Here is a 14,153-nt window from a genome sequence, read left to right on the forward strand (position 1 = left end):
ACTCTGATAGGGAAGCACTGGATGTAAAGGAGCACTCTAATGGGGACACGGATGTAAAGGAGGACTCTGACAGGGACACACTGGATATAAAGGAGGACTCTGACAGGGACACACTGGATGTAAAGGAGGACTCTGACGGAGGCACAGACACAGGCCGAATTACAGCGGGGGGACATGAACTGCATGACGGCGGGGACACAGGGTGGATGACGGCAGGGACAGGGACTGAATGAAGGCGGGGACAGAGGCTGAATGACAGGGGGAAACAGGCTGCATGATGAGGGACACACTGATGATGAGGCACAAATGAGGAGGCACTCATGGGCATGATTTAGGCACAGATGGGCATGAATGAGACACAGGTGGGCATGAATAGGGCAGAGATGGGCATGAATGAGGCAGAGATGGGTATGGATGAGGCAGAGATGGGCATGGATGAGGTAGGGGTGGTGCCCATCGGTGTGTACAGCGTGCGAGGAGAGAGCTAAACCAGACATGCAGCGGTCTGTTGACAAATGATCGCTCTGTCATTGGATGGAGCGATCACATGGTAAAAGGCCCCTGTCATTGGCCCTTTAACACAATCCGTGAGAAGCGCGATTCGGGGAGAATGTCTCTGTATGCCCTCCCAGAATAGGCCGACCACGCTGTGCCCTGGTCGAAAAGTAGTTAATCCCCATAGTCTTAGCTATCCGATATTACCCGTAAAGCGGGGCTTTGCATTACTTATGTTCTGCAATATTTGGCCAAACTCGATCACCATGCCAGTCTCTGTGAAAATTAGGCATTGCCCCCAAAAAATGTGTGTGGCTACTGGAGATCCTCTAGTATAAGTTTGCCAAGTGTGGTGCCCTGAACCCCCGTGGTTTGGGCTCTACATTTATAGTAGCTGGGCCTGCTATGTTAATCTATGGCAGAGTCTTAGTCTGGAAATTTAAAGGGGGCTACAGCTTAGACCCCAAATGAGTACGGGGGGCATATTTGGCACAGATGTAAGGGGGTCCTTTCTTTACCACCCCAAACATTTTGGGGTTTGTTAGCTCAAAATTTCCTGATCAACTTTTTCTAGGGCCCCTTGAGAGTATGTGGCCCCCGGGCCGTACGGCACAGCAGGGAGTGCTGGATACCGTAGGACTATTCTGCGGTGGTCAGCTAAAGTCTACCCCAATGCAGGTCCCTGTGAAAATAAAGCATTGGCCCCAAACAAATGTATGTGGCCCCTGGGGATCATATAGTATCCCTGTGCCAAATTTGGTGCCCCTGACCACCGTGGTTCGGCTACCACAGGGCCCTACATTTAGGCTAGCCTGGCCCGTTATGTTAATATATGGTGCAGCCGCGATCGGGAATTTGAGGGGCCACAGATCGGGCCCCGAATTAGTCCAGAGGCCCAAATTTGGCACAGAGGTAGGGAAGGTCTTCCTTTACCACCTCTACATTTTTGAGGTCGCTAGCCTGAAGTTTTATGGTCAGCTTTTTAGGGGGCCCCTTGGGAGTGTGTGGCCCTCGGGCGCTAATGCGGAGTGGGGATTGGTGAGTACTGCAGGAATCTCTGGACTCTTAGCTATTTAACAATATTTGCAGAGCCTGGCTCTGATGTTCCTATGTCCTGCGGTGGTTGGGCAAATTCCACCCCCATGAAGGTCCTCATGAAAATTAAGCATTGGCCCCAAAAAAATGTTGTGGCCCCTGGGGGTCCTCTAGTAACCCTATACCAAGTTTGGTGCCCCTGGGCAACATCGTTCCGCTACCGTGGGGGCCCTAGATTTAGGCTAGTTTGGCTTAGCCTATGTTAATATATGACGCAGTAGGGAATTTTGGAGGGGCCACAGCTTGGGCCCCAAACATGTTCAGGGGCTTAAGCTGTGGGGACCTGGTCTCTTTCAGGGCCTGGGCTGTGGCCCCTCAAATTCCCACCCGCAACCGAGTCATGGATTAACATAGCGGGCCAATGTACCATAAATTTAGTGCCCTGTGGTACCCAAATCACGTGGGGATATGGTCACCAAACATGGTACAGGGATACTAGCTGACCCCCAGGGTCACACATTTTTTTGTGGACGATGCCTAATTTTCACGAGGACTGGCATGGGCGTCAAATTTGCACAAATAATGTAAAACATAGGTACCAGTGAGCCCTGCTCCGCAAGTAACATTGGATAGCTAAGAATATTGAGATTAATATGGTACCCAGCAGTCCCTTCTCCACGGTACTGCCCCAGGGCCACACACTCCCAAGAGGCCCCTGAAAAAGTTGACCAGAAAATTTCAGGCTAGCTACTCCAACATTTTCAGAGTGGTAAAGGAAGATCTCCCCTACCACTGTGCCAAATATGCTGCCCTGGACTTGTTTGGTGCCCGAGCTAGGGCCGTGCAACTGTGCCCACTCGAAGATTGCCATACAGCACCAAGCTGACCTAAATTATGGGCCTAGTGGTACCTGAACCCTGGTGGCTAGGTGCCTCAAACGTGGCAGGGGCCACATGCTTTTTTCGGGACCAATGCTTAATTGTTACAGGGACCTGCATAGGGGTCGATTTGGCTAACCACTATGGAATACAGGAACTGCAGAGCAGCGCTATACAGATACTGCTGAATAGCTAAGAGTCCAGGGATTCCTGCGATACCCAACACTCCCCGCTGCATGGTACGGGCCGAGGGCCGCAAACTCTCAAGTGGCCCTGGAAATAGTTGACCAGGACATTTTGGGCTAGCGACTCCAAAATGCTTGGTAAAGGGAGACGTCCCCTACCTGCCAAATATGGCCCCCCAGACTCATTCGGGGCCCGAGCTGCAGTCCCTCAAATGTCCAGACTATGACAGTGCCAAAGTTTAACTTAGCAGGCAAGCTACTATAAATATAGGGCACCATACTTGGCAAACTTATACTAAAGGAAATCTAGGAGCCACACAAATTTTTTGTGGCCAATGCTTCATTTTTACATGGGCTTGTATGGGGATCGACTTTAGCCAAATACTGCAGAACATAGGTAATGCAAAGCCCCACTTCCCGGATAACTAAGACTATGGGGGTTAATATGGTACCCAGCACTCCCCGCTTTGTGGTATTGACTGGCAGCCATATGCTCCTAAGTGACCCCATAAATATTTGATAAAGATATCTTGGTCTAATGACTTTTTTGGATGGTAATGGTAAACCTCCCCTACCTCCCTGCAAAATTTGGACCCCCTGGACTTGTTCAGGGCCCAAGCTTTGGCCTTGCAAATGTGCCCACTCCAAGCTTGCCATACTGCACCAAGCTGACCTAACCCCAGGGGCTGGGGGGAACAAATTTGGCACAGGGATACTAGAGGCCCCCAGAGATAGACTTCCCCTATCTCTGTGCCAAATGTGGGACCCTGACCCCTCAAAGTTCGCCTACTGTGACTTCACCTATAGTAACATGATGGGCCCCCCACTCCTTTAACCGCTTATTCTACCCCCCCAACTGACAAATCCCCCATCTTCATGCTACAGCCACTGTGAAATCCCCAGGAATAAGCACTGACTGTATCCCCCATCATTCAGCCTGTGTCCGTGTCCCCGTCAGAGTCCTCCTTTACATCCGTGTCCCTGTCAGAATCCTCCTTTACATCCATGTCCCCATCAGAGTGCCACTTTACATCCAGTGTGTCCCCATCAGAGTCCTCCTTTACATCCAGTGTGTCCCCATCAGAGTCCTCCTTTACATCCAGTGTCCCCCTTTACATCCAGTGTCCCCATCAGAGTCCCCCTTTATATCAGTGTCCCCGTTGGAGTCCTCCTTTACATCAGTGTCCCTATCAGAGTGCCCCTTTATGTGTCCTGGTCACAGAGCTCCTTTATGACCCACGGTTAGAGTGCCCCTTTATTATTGCAGTCAGAGTGCCCCTTTATTATTGCAGTCAGCGTGCCCCTTTAGTATTCCAGAGTGCCCCTTTATTATTGCAGTCAGCGTGCCTCTTTAGTATTCCAGAGTGCCCCTTTATTATTGCAGTCGGCGTGCCCCTTTAGTATTCCAGAGTGCCCCTTTATTATTGCAGTCAGCGTGCCTCTTTAGTATTCCAGAGTGCCCCTTTAATGTGTCCCGCTACGAGCTGTGTGACTGTGTTCTGTAATCATACAATATTCCCGCCATTTGCCAATATGAATCGCAAATATGAGTACTGTACTGTAATTCGTTCTGTCCCGCGCATGCGCAGATCGTACAGAGCGAGTCAGAATCTGACATTAGATTCTTCCCGCTCTGTCTCCCGTCGAGAAATGCATCCGACGGACTGCGCACGTGCTAATGACGTCAACCCCAGCTGATCGGAGAAATCAGCTGGAGTGACGTCACTTACGGAGCATGGGCAGTCTGTCGGATGCACTATCCGACGGGAGGCATTATCCGACACTACACCTCCTTACATCAGTGTCCCCATCGGAGTGCCCCCTTACACCAGTGTCCCCATCGGAGTGCGCCCTTTGGTCAGAGTTCCCCTTTAATGTGTCCCGATCAGAGCTGTGTTTTTGTGTTCTCTATCAGTAAATATTCCGCCATTCCTCACATAAGCATAGGCTGCACTGTAATCCGATCCGTCCCTATAGTGCAGAGAGCGAGGCAGAATCTGACAATAGATTATCTCCGACGGACTGCGCAGTCAGTGTTGTCACCGCCAGCACAGCTGATCTGAGCAGTCAGCTGCGGTGACGTCAGTCCGTCGGAGGCACAATCCGACGGGAGGCACAATCCGACACGACACCGGGCTGAGGAAACAAATCCACAAAGCCAGCCAGGTGAGACGATGTGTGTCCTCTCCTCTCCAACCCCTCACACAGACGACACCGACAGTACACTCCCCTATCCAGGCACTGGCCTCACTGTCTTCTCTTCATACATGGGGGGGACTGTATTGTATGATATGAGGGGGCTGCATTGCATGATATGGGGGCTGTGTTGTGTGATATGGGGGGGCTGTATTGCGTGATACGGAGGGGTTGTATTGCGTGATACGGGGGGAGCTGTATTGCGTGATACGGGGGGAGCTGTATTGCGTGATACGGGGGGAGCTGTATTGCGTGATATGGGGGGGCTCTATTGCGTGATATGGGGGGGCTCTATTGCGTGATATGGGGGGGCTCTATTGCGTGATATGGGGGGGCTGTATTGCGTGATATGGGGGAGCTGTATTGCGTGATATGGGGGAGCTGTATTGCGTGATATGGGGGGGCTGTATTGCGTGATATGGGGGGGCTGTATTGCGTGATATGGGGGAGCTGTATTGCGTGATATGGGGGAGCTGTATTGCGTGATATGGGGGAGCTGTATTGCGTGATATGGGGGGGGGGCTGTATTGCGTGATATGGGGGGGGGGCTGTATTGCGTGATATGGGGGGGGACTGTATTGCATGATATGGGGGGGGGACTGTATTGCGTGATATGGGGGGGGGACTGTATTGCGTGATATGGGGGGGGACTGTATTGCGTGATATGGCGGGGGGACTGTATTGCGTGATATGGGGGGGACTGTATTGCGTGATATGGGGGGGACTGTATTGTGTGATATGGGGGGGGGAATGTATTGTGTGATATGGGGGGACTGTATTGTGTGATATGGGGGGGGTGTTGTGTGATTATGGGGGGCTGTGTATGGCGGACAGTGTCCCCAGCTACACAAATGCTGACCTCTGACCTCATCTGACTGATGGTGATCTGTGATTGGCTGTCTCGATAATGGATGGCGGTAAAGCTGCATTATTACCGACCGCCAACCGGGAGGAGAAGCTGAGGTTGGTGGGGACTGTACACAGGTCACAGCAGAAATTACCCCCATCAGTGTTCCTTTAAACTGCTTCCCACCTCCACTACATCAACCACCGTGCTCACACTTGCGTAATGCAGAGATCTTCTGGCTCTTGGCTGATGTAGTGAAGGTAGGGCATATGGGGGGGGGGGGGGGGGGGGGCGGCAATTTTTATTTTGCCTAGGGCGGAAAAAATCCTTGCACCGGTTCTGAATATCGGCAACCTCCGGGGCCGATTCCGATATATCGGGGAAAGTATATATATATATATATATATCAGCCATCGATATATCGGCCTTGCCGATAATCGGTCGATCCCTAATATATATATATATATATATATATATATATATATATATATAAAAATAAATAAAATATAGCACTGCCCCCTAGGGGACTGCTGAGAATTACAATTTCTGGATTCCCCTGAGTTACCCTTACCAACTGACAGGAGATAACAGCGTTAAAAGTTCTTGGCTCAGTCAATAATCAATCCGGGGATGTTGGTTTTTTGTGGTTTTATTGAGAACTTGGATAGGAGAAGGGATGAGTGGGATTAACTATTCACAGTCTGAGGGACAGCTAGCTGTAGAATGCGGCAAGGCCACTGCCTCACTTTGCCACTAAGTGAAGATACTTTAAATACTCCTTTGTAAATATTCTCTTCAGCGTTCTGAAACTGGCACCTCATTTCTCTCAATGCCGGTGTGTTAACCCCCGTCCGCTGACCATAGCTTCTGGAGTGGTCACCTTCCTGGCAGACCCCTGGGCAAGTTCCTCTGTAGTCACACACTGTTTTTCCAGAGTCACAGTTGCCTCCAAACTCCACTTGTCAGCATACACTGGACCTCTGCGTTCAGCAATACCTTCAGGTTCACTAGGCCGACTCATCTCAAAAAAGCAAGGGGATTCCAGTCACTACTTACCAACCAGCCAGCGACCAACCAAATTAACCTAACAGTATTGCGTTAAAAGCAGGGGTTTAGTTGCACACATTTGCAAATACATGCGTAAGCTGCAGGCCATGGCAAGGCACTTGCCGTGGCCTGCAGCTTACGTATGTATTTGCAAATGTGTGCAACTAAACCCCTGCTTTTAACACATACTGTTAGACAGGTTAATTTGGTTGGTCGCTGGCTGGTTGGTAAGTAGTGACTGGAAATCCCCTTGCTTTTTTTAACTGCGTTTGCCCTTCCAGTGCTCCTTACTGTTAAGACCAGTTATAGGTGGGGGAGGTGACCACTTTTTGCAATATCACTAGGCCAACTGCCTGTGACCACCTTTCACAACTGCAGAAGGAGAAACAGCTGTACCCTCCTTCTGGGACTTGGCTTCCCGCCCAAAGACCCCCTGCCACATGTGCCCTTGGCTTTTATAGCCTATCCCAGGATGCACCACTGGTTGTGCCAACCCACTGGAATAGCTACAAAAGCCTGTGCGTTACTGGATGGGTTTCCTCCACTGTCCAACATGCCTCCCTGGTGGGGACACTCTCTCAGACCAGATGAATCGCACATGGACACAAGCAACAGGCAAAACTAACAATCAGGCTCCCCTGATAAGCAGACAGAGCAAATAATATGTTACCTGCCTAGCCCCTATCTAGGAAGGTGCTACATTATATATATATATATATATATATATATATATATATATATATATATATATATATATATATCATACAGACACAATTGCAGATATAAACCAAGCTTGTGCTTCCCTACATTTTGCCAATCTATACTGCATCCCAAATTTATCTGTCTGATGCCACTTTGTGATCGGATGCTTTCTTGCTTCAACCCCCTTCATTCCACAGCAAATAGCGGCCTTTTAATTTTACTTTACGTTTATTCAAGTAAACCGACTGCCTGCTTCATCGATGGGAGCTGATTCTTTTTAAAGCGGAGTTCCGGCCACAAAATCGACATAGTCGATTTTGGGCCATCCGCTTGCTTTTGGTCACCTGCAAAAGAAATGGATAGTTCCGATTTTTTTTTTTTTTGCTTACTTACCTCTTTATTGAAGAAAAATATACTCACCTTTCTTCCACTTCCTCCCTCTGCGGCCGCGGCCCGCGCCGACACTTCCGGTTTGTGATGATTCCTGGGAGCTGAACGTCATCGCTCCCAGGAATCACTGCGCCTGCACCGGCCCCGCTCGTCACTTCCGGTGCAGGGCATTCTGAGAGAAGAGGACACGGAAGAGGACGTAGAAGAGGATCGCGCTGGCTTCAGCTGCCCACATCAGAGATGGCAACGCTGGAGAAGAAATTTTAAAAGGTAAGTATTTCTTCTAAAAGGTAATTGCAACCCGGGACAGTACAGAGGCTATCCATTGTGGAATGTACTAGCCCTGACTGTCCCGGGGGTATTTCTATTGAAAAATTTTTTCTTGTGGCCGAAACTCCGCTTTAAGTTCATTTCTCTATCACTGGGATCTCCAAACTGTGCCTATTGAGGATACACCTTTGACCCTAGCTGCAGGCCGAATGGTCACAGATTGAGGATTCAAGCCAGCAGAGGTTGTCTATGATCTCTTCTTCTTGCCTCACCCCCCTCACACTCATCATCCCCGTGGTTTGGTTGCTAGGACCGCTAGTGTCCTAACAACCAACATCATGCTTGCCCCTATAAAGAGAATGAAACCTCCTCAGTCCACACCGGCTCTGCCTCCTGCTACAGCCACCATGTAAGCATTACAATGCAAAGGGCAATTTTGATTTAAGGGGCACTCTGATGGGGACCCTGATGTAAAGAGAACTCCTGATTTAAATGGCACCCTGGGGGGGGGGGGGGGGCTAAGCACATTGAGGACGACGCTAGTCTCCTCCGCTATATCGCGGCTCCCAGCATCTATATACTCACTGCACCAACCTGACATGGGGAGAAGAAGCTCCAGTGTGGGCCGCCAACCATCCGGCTCTCAGAAGGAGGGAAGAATCGGCCAGTTCTTCACCCGATCTGGGTCAGCTACGTACAGCACTCCAGCTTCCAAGATGGCCCGCTCCTCTGGACAGCATGCAGCCTCTCAGGTGAGGACTAGACACGCACTAGATCCCTCACAGGAGTCAGACGATGACTGACTGTCCCTCTCCTGCCTCAACACTTGGGGAAGGGTGGAACATTGGGGCCTATATTAAGGCCCTCCCCGACCCACCACGATTTTGAAGACTATGTTAAAAGGCTGGAACTTTCAAACAAACGGGAGATGTCTTATCTATGCCAGGATGTGGCTGGCAGTCTAGAGGACATTGAACATACTGTGGAGGAAACAGTCACAAAATTAAACAACCGTGAGACTGTTCTCCAGGAGCATACTGTGCAAATTCAGCAACTCTTATCTCCATGATGACCAAGAGAATAGAAACAGGAGGAATAACATCCGCATTCACGGACTACCTGAAACAGTTGAAAATAAAGATCTGGCAACTGCTGTGACAGCGATCTTTAATCAGCTTTTACAAAAACCTAAAGATGCTCCCTTGGAACTAGACTGTACCCATAGAGCTCTGGGTCCATGAAACCGGAATCCTGAATTCCCCAGAGATGGTATATGTAGAGTACACTTCTATAAGTCCCGGTTCACACTATAGCAAATGACAGACATCGCATGTTATTTCGGAGCGCACTGCTCTGAAAATCACATGCGAAGTCTGTGCAATGCAAATTCAGCCATACAGATTGTATAGCTGAATTTGCGTCGGATTTGGACACAACACGCACAGGACCCTTTTTTGGGTCCGCAGCAGAATTAGATTGCATGGTGGTTCACACCAATGCGATCCAATTCATGTCCGAACTGACAGTTTGCACTGTGATATGCAATATGATCTGGGGGTGTTGTTAACCATGTTTTGACAACCCCAGCGTTTCAAATATGGCAGTGTGAGCTGCCTGCGATTTGATTGCGATGCGAGAACCCACAGTGGATTCGCAGGGTTCCCTCATCGCATATATGTGAACCGGCACTCAGGTCAAAGCAGTAATCATGCAAACCGCTCGCACGCAGGAAGCTATCCTTTTTAATGAGACCCCGGTCATGTTGCTCCCTAAACTCTCTAAGCTGATCTTAGTCATGCGTCAGGCTCTGAAACCTCTGACCAGTGCACTTCAAGCAAAACATATCAAATACCACTGGGGATTTTCATTTCAACTCTCGTCATCCCACGACAGCAATCAGCAGTTTTCTCGCACCCTGGGAGATCTACCTACATTCTTCGGGACCTTTGAACTACTGCAAAACTCTATACCATATTGGCCCCTTAAGTCGGCCACCCCAGGCCTTGCTTTGTCTATGGATTGGCAACCACGATTGAAGAAGCGCTCCAGATCCAACGCTTCCAAATCTCCTGCAGGATGAACATTTAAATTACACCTGTTTCCCCAGCTCAGATTAACAGTTATTTTATGCTGTTGAACTCAACTTTGGTGGCATGTGGCCTCCTATTATTTTGAATACCTTATATGTTGTTAATTTTCATGGTTGTAACGGATCAACCGGTACCCGCACTGGGTACCTCCGTTGACGGATGCTCCTAGTGCTTCCCGAGGGCTCCAAGCACTCCACCAGACACCATAACCACCTCAGACCCCACAAACCACCGCAGCTTGGTTGGGGTCCTGCCGTCCCCTACCCACCCTGGACCTACGACAAGGCTCCAGTGGGTGAACCTCTCTTATCCCAGAGAGTGCAGCAGGAACAAGCTCTTGCAAGAGCTTAGTGATTATCCAAGGGAGTATGAAGAGCATAGCAATCCCTTGTAGCAGGTTCCCCCAAATGAGAGACAGGACTCTAGATTGAGGGTGAAGTAGAACTCAAACTATTAAGTATCTGTTTTTCCACTTCCAGTGAGGGTGAGTACTGTCACATACTGTATCTTCCCCCCAAAGGTAGAATAACCAGGTACCAGACCTCCAACTGGTCTGTGCCTGAGTTAGTCGGGTAACAAGTCCCAAAGAGTCAATACATCATGACAGCTTCCTGGACAAAGTTCCACATAGTTTGTCCTAGCAAGGCGCATGGAGCTTTCATAGCCGATCAGTCTGTGGAAGTCTGGTTTGGGCAGGCCAGACTGAGCTTCTTGGGCACCCTGTGTCCCTAACAGACACAGGGTGACTTAGACATAAGAAGGGCCTAGTGGGCTTAGAAATGGACTTTCCAGCCTCTCTAAGGTAGGCTGTGTTCCACGGGCCCTCCCAATGTCTGCACCCACTACCCCAACTAAATTGTCCAGAAAACAGCGTTACTTACCTAGCCAACCTCTGCCTCTTTCATAGAACACACCCGCCGCTGGGGATAAGCATGGACTGGACCTTCTCCCGGGAGTCCTTTCAGCTGCTGGAGAGAAGACAGGGTGGCGGGGCTCACTTTCTCAGGCTGTTGGGGATCCGGGCCGACTGTCCAGCATCCCCAGGGTATACAAGTGAAGACTGTAGTCCCATCCACTACCACAGGAACTCCATCTTTTGTATGTTGAGGACAGAGGCCAACTGCACTCTGCTCTGTTGCCAGCTCTTCTGCTGGGTTGGTTTAATCATTCTGAGGCATAAACTGCTTCTTGGAAGGGGAGTCAGCTGCTCTATCTTCCTTACCCCATCTGGCGGTTGGGACAACCTTTCTCCGGTACTGTCTCCCAGATGCACAGATCCTGGCTGGGGAGGGAAGACAGTTTCCTCCGCTGACTGACTGTTGGGGAGGGAGGAGAGCAACCTCCTCTCCCTTCTCACCCTGGGCCTCCGGAACTGCCACAGGTGTGGGGCAGAGGTCGTTGACTCTGTCCGGCTGCCAGCGCTTCAGCTGGGTGTAGAAGCTTTATTTCATCAGCTTGTTGCTGGGGCAAGGGGCTGATTTCCCCAGCCTCCTGGAACTCTGTAGCTTTTGCGGGTGCTGGGCAGAGGTTGGGTTGCACTCTGCCCTGTTGCCAGCACTTCTGCTGGGGACTCCACATAATCCACTCTGGCTAACTGTTGGGGAGGGAGACTGGCTTTCTCTGCTCCCAGACTGTGGATCTCTCGCTGGGGAGAAAGAGTGACCACCTTCTTTTCTGAACTGTGCAGCTGCTGTTGGGGAGTGTTTACCACCTTTCTCACCCTGGGCCTCTTCTCTCAAGGAGGCTGAAGCTGCTGTTGGTGTTGGGCAGTGCTCAGTGATGTTAGGCCCTGATGCCAGCTGTTGTGCAGGAAAGAAAACTGAAAAGTCAGTGGCCTTGCACACACCTTCCTGGGTCACCAATTGTTGCAGGCAGGGGTCAGCAGCACTAGGCCTGGATGCCCACTCTTCTGCTAAAAGCTCACTGGGATGTTCCTCCTCAGCAGAAAAATCGATTAAATCTCCAGTCTCTGGAATTGCTGAAAGTCCAGGGCATGGGCTGGTGGCACTTGGGCCCAGTGCCAACACTTTGGCAGGTGACTTATCCATAACATCCTCCGATGAAAAGTCAATTACATCTGTGATCCGTGGTTTGGGAATGAAGATGGCTTCCTCTTCTCCCATACCTTTATCTAGTGGGTGGACAGACGCATTCCTCCATCCACGCTCGTCCTGTGCAGAAACAGGTTCGTCCAGGTGAGTCAGCACTTGCTCCATCCGCCATAAGACACCTGCATTCAAGACCGTGGGTGCAGGTGAGCAAAGCACACTATTACTGTGCCAAATTGTCAGCTGGTTCTTCTGGATATTCCCAGGCAAGGGGAGCCCAGCCCTGGCACTGAGCAGTGTCTAGCAGCCGTCTGTAGGCGATCTCCAGCTCCCATTCCTTAACGCCCAGAAACTCCACATCCTCCAGTGCCCAGAGCACCTCCGAGACATTCAGAATCCCTTCTCTGCAATCCATAATTTCCTCTAACCACCACTCCAAATGGCTCCCAAAGTTAGGGTCCCCTAACATCTTCTTGTACAACAGTCCCTGGCCGCCGTAGCCAAAGCCTTCTAGTGGGCTGTCATCCGCTATCCAAGGGCATGTTTGGGATACATGCCACCAGAGGGCTCTATAGCTCTCTTCCAACCGCATCTCTGCCCAGACCAGCCTGCTTAACTCAGCTGTCTGCTCCTTGTGCGGTGTATCTCCCAAACAGCTCCTGCAATCCATACTGCGACCAGTACCATTTCTGGATGGAGGGGAGAATTTTTCCCTGGTGGCGCTGCTCACGGGCTAGCGTTTCCTTCCAGAGATCCAAGCGCACAGAATCATGCCATCCTAGCAGGACCTGGAATGACACTGGTCCCCTGTGCTGTATCTGCATCTCTCGCAACCTCCTTACGAATTCCTCTTCCATGGCGGCTGATATCTGTACCTCTCCTCTTATGGGAACGCTGCATGGGCGTTAGCTCGCTCGATAACGTTACCAGTGTCTCCGAGAGCTGCTTCTCTTCGCACTAGGACGCCATCCCACCGCTTGCCACCAATGTAACAGATCAACTAGCACCTGGACTGGGTACCTCCTTCGTTGACGGATGCTCCTAGTGCTTCCCGAGGGCTCCAAGCACTCCACCAGACACCATAACCACCTCAGACCCGACAAACTGCCGCAGCTTGGTTGGGGTCTCGCCCTCCCATACCCACCCTGGACCTACGACAAGGCTCAGGAACAAGCTCTTACAAGAGCTTAGTGATTATCCAAGTATGAAGAGCATAGCAAACCCTTGTAGCAGTAATCACGCTAAAGACCAAATCCACCCCCTGAATAAATGGGAGGCTTTAAAATGTGTGCTTGTGGGTGTGTTTATCCAACATGGGTCCCGACTCAAGAAAGGACAATCGATGGACAATAAACACCTTTCTGACTCAAATCTCCTCCCTAGAAGCTACTCACAAGCGCTCCCTTGACTCGCTGAGTGGAGCTGTCTAATGCTCGCTGTGATCTTCTACGATTATTCGCTGACCGCTCTCTAATCGCCAGAGACAAGGGACGCTATATTCATTACTCTCAGGCCAACATATGCGACAAACACCTGGCTCGTGTTTTACACCCTAGACAATACCGGTCAATGGTCCCTTATATCTACTGTCCCTCAAATACCAAAAAAACATAAAAACACAGAGATAGCGGAAGAACTTTGACAATACTGTTCCTCCCTATACAATTTATCTCTTCCTACAGACTCTTCCTCCCACTCAGTCAATCCAGATATGCTATCCTATATTCAGGATACTGCCCTTCCTACTATTCCTGCTCCTGCTGCAGAGGAGCTGGACTCCCCATTATCAGACACAGGGTTCCTTCAGGTACATAAAAGTCTCAAAAATGGTAAGGGACGTGGCCCCGATGGGTTCTCCCCTCGATTCTACAAAACTTTTGCACCCCTGCTAACACCTATACTGACCAAAGCATTTGAGTCCATTGACAATTCAGAACTGGCCCTCTTCCTTGCTCCTACAAGCTCAAATT

This window comes from Pelophylax lessonae, assembly GCF_965119305.1.
Source record: "Pelophylax lessonae genome assembly, chromosome: 6".
Lineage (NCBI taxonomy): Eukaryota > Metazoa > Chordata > Amphibia > Anura > Ranidae > Pelophylax > Pelophylax lessonae.